Below are 4,065 nucleotides of genomic sequence, written 5' to 3'. Positions count from 1 at the left end.
AGGAGGAGGTGGTGGTATATAAGAAATGCCGCGGAGCCGTTGTTGAAACACACGAAGAAGGCCGGCGTCGTCAAAACTGAAAATTGTGTAATGAAAGAAAAATTTTAACAAGAAATGGACAAAAACAGGAAAAAGCAAGGAAGGAAAAAAGATTGTACGGTCAGTTTGCAAGACTTACGAACGCCAAGACAGATGCAGAGGACCGGTGGCTATGGATGAGGAGGAGTGAACTGAAGATAGAGACAGAAGAACTCATATGCGCAGCTCAAGAACAAGCGTTAAGGACCAACTATGTGAAATGCAGAATAGACAACACTACCGACAGCAACAAATATAGAATATGTTGTGAGAGGGGTGAGACAATATGGCACATCGTTAACGAGTGCCCGAAATTGGCACAACGCGAATATAAAAGACGCCATTACAATGTGGCAAGAATGATCCATTGGGAGCTCTGTGGAAATCACGGCCTACAAAGAGCAAAGATATCGTATGAGCAAACCCCAGAAGGAGTCACCGACAATGAGAATTGCAAAACCCTGTGGGATACAATGATCCAGTGCGATCACCTGACCGGACATAAGAAACCGGAAGTTGTTGTAGTGAATAAAAAAGAAAGAACATGCATAATAATCGACATAGCAAGAATTCTTCGCAGAGTTCTTGATGTATGAGCCGTAAACAAGTGTCACCTTAATCTGCTGGCTGTGGACAGCTGACACTTTCCATCATACCCAGAAAAATAAGCTGTGAATTTTCATATAATAATAATAATAATAATAATAATGATGATGATGATGATAATAATAGCAAGAGCACTCAGAGAGCGCAAACCTCCGCCAAGGCAACACTAACGTCCTCTCAACGATTAGTCGGAGATAATTTTTAAAATAAAAATATCTTAAATAAACTCGACTGCTCTCACAAACGAGAATACTAAAAATGAACCGGACCGCTCTCAAAAATTAAATTTTAAAAAAACCGGAAAAATAATCCAGAATCCCTGCCCGGTATCTGATCAATCCCAATGGTAGTCATGGAATGTGAAGGTAGGTATGCGGGCCGTATTTGTAATGCTGTGTGTATGTCGTCTGCAATGGGAACAAGGACAGTTTTCTCTATGTAGGCCTTTTTTAGTCTATCCACTGATAAAGTGTCTTTACGACCATTAAGATCTATAGTGAAATATTTATTCGTGCGTGAAAGAAAACGGAAAGGACCTGCATACGGTTCAGTTAACGGAGGTTTATCAACTTTGATGCGCACAACAATGTGAGTCCAAGAAGTAAAGCTTCCTTCAAGGCAGAGCTAGAAATATTTTTCCATTCATAATTCAAACACCAATGCATTGTAGTATGGTCCCAAACTTACAACGACACTAAATATGTTTATTGTATGTAATCATAAACACATTATAAATGTTATGGCGGAGGTTCCTTTTTTCATGGAGCTAAAGCGCTTGCAAATAAATAATAAACACATACTCAGCGTGTTTCCGGGCAGAGTTTGTAATATTAAATTTTATAAATGTGTGTCTGCATATAAATAACAAACGCCAGTGTAAATATAAAGACGCGCGCGAACGAGGAGTAGTTTTTGCAGTAAGAATAGCTAACCTTCAAAGTTCTGTTGAAAATTCTATAATACTTATGGTCCCTGGGGAAATATCTAGGTACTAAATTTTAGAATTCTCTAGCTGCATTAGTCCTAACACTCAGATTAAATTTAGTGTTGAATCATAAAACCTTCCTTGTTCTAGTTCGGCAGGAGGATCTCCCGGGATTATTTTTGCTATTAACACAACGGATCTTCTATTCCCAAGTGCGTCGTTATAGTATAAAGAAACATTGTTAAAAGCCGTCTCATCCGATGACCAGAAAGAGATTCGCTTACTAATGTTACTAAGTTCGTAAATACACAAGGCTAGTAATTGGAACCCTTATTAATATATTTGCAATCCTATCAACAGAGTTACCGTTCTTGGCTTTGTCAGATGATACAATTACTTTGTCGGAATTCCACAACTGAAATTTCTTTGAGAGATCTTTGGAAGTGGTTCTCTTTGCGGAATTTTACTTCTTCCATTAGTCTCCAAAGATCCCTTTCAAGAGCTTTTAAGCCCTTAAGCGTAGGGGAACTTTTTCCTAGATTAAAGTCCATACTGGGGATCGATATTGTCTCGCTATGATCCGAAATCGATTTAACCCTTTCAACCCGGAATTTATTCTCAAGATTTACATGCATTTTTTTTCTAAAATTATGGTAAAACAATATAGTGTAGATGCTTATTAGACGGTTTATGACGGTGCCAATTAAGTAGACACTATTTTTAGTCTGGTACATATTTGTAGCATTTGGGTTGGATCTTTTTTAAAACGGGGGCCACATTTTTCATTAACGAAACACTTTGAAACTTGGAACACTGGTAGAATGTGTCATATAAAACATCTTTTTCTCTTAGTCTTCTTTAAAAAAAAAGAAATCCATAAATTATTCCATGTTAAAGTTGTCGTATTTCTGTAATTTCAACCAATCACTGACGTCCATTCAGCCGATATACATTAAGCGCCGACTACATAAACAAACGATTCTGAAACAATTAACCCTAACCCTAACCCTAACTCTAACCCTAACCCTAACCGTAGGGTTAGGGTTAGGGTTAGGGTTAAAGCAAATTTAAAATGAAAAAAGCAAATAAAACGAAGAATCGTTTGTTTATGTAGTCGGCACTTAATGTATATCGGCTGAATGGACGTCAGTGATTGGTTGAAATTATCGAAATAAGACAATTTTTTACATGAAATAAATTCGAATACAAAAATATTTTTCTGTTCTATAACACAAAATAGATAAGTATACGAAGTTTGAAAGTCTTTCGGTACCAAAAACACTACGTAAAACATTAATGAAAAATGTGGCCCCCGTTTTAAAAAAGATCCTTTGGGTTTTCTAATTTACCATGCATGTACCATTTATTTCACTGTCATCAAGCTTTCCTTTTGCCTTCTTGATAGCGAGGACTGAAAAAAAATAAAAACATGATAAATACTGTAAGTTGCTAGAATAAAATAGTTATGTTACCCATGACTGCGATAGGACATCCAGAATGTGACAGCTAAAGGGTAGGAGGGAGAGGGAACTCATTTCAGCTGAGTAGACTGGCGCAACGTGAAATGAAGTGCTCAACGACACATCGGATCGCTCTGTCCAGGAATCGAACTTATCATCGTGAGTCCAACATCCTCTAATCACTCAGTTATAGTGCTGATTTTAAAGATGCTAGTGTTAAATTAATATTATTAGCTGTTAAGGCATGGAGATGGCAGAATCATTAGTGCGCCAGACAAAATCCTTAGAGGCATATCTTCCGATTCTGAGTTCGAATCCCACTGAGGTCAACATCACCATACAGCCTTTCAGGGTTAATGAAAAAAAAAGACAGTTAATTACTGGGGGTTAATATAATCAGCATACTCTGCCCCTAAAATTGCTGGCCTTTGGTCAAAATTTGAAATCAATATTATACTCTGTTAAAGTGATGAGCAGGCAGAATTGGTACCATGCCGGATGTAATGTTTAGCGGCATTTGTTCTAGCTTCACATTCTGAGATGAAATTGCACCGAGGTCGACTTTGCCTTTTAGCCTTTCGTAGTCAATAAAATAAGTACCAGTTGAACACTGGCGTCTACGTTATCAACTTACCACCGCCCCCGAAACTGTTGGCCTTGTTCCTAAATCTGAAACCAATGTTATTGGCTGTTAACCCATTACCTACCAGTGATCTCATATGAGATCACTTAAAAATTACAAATTTTGTAATTATCTGTCAATATTTACACATATCTAACCTTTTTGCTATATCTACTAGGTATATTTCTCTGATATTCAAATGAGGTTTGCTAATTTTTCACCCAATATCTCACTTATTTCTATTTAAAATGTTATTTTGAAATGTTATTTTGATCATTCCAGCGTGTTTCTAAGGCTGTTTTATGCTAAAAATCAAAGTTTCATAAAACAAATTCCAGTTAATAGAATTATGGCAAGTAATGGGTTAAGGTTGT

Source organism: Octopus bimaculoides, chromosome 9, assembly GCF_001194135.2.
Source record: "Octopus bimaculoides isolate UCB-OBI-ISO-001 chromosome 9, ASM119413v2, whole genome shotgun sequence".
NCBI lineage: Eukaryota > Metazoa > Mollusca > Cephalopoda > Octopoda > Octopodidae > Octopus > Octopus bimaculoides.
The sequence above is the reverse complement of the archived record's forward strand: the minus strand, read 5'-3'. Positions refer to the sequence as shown.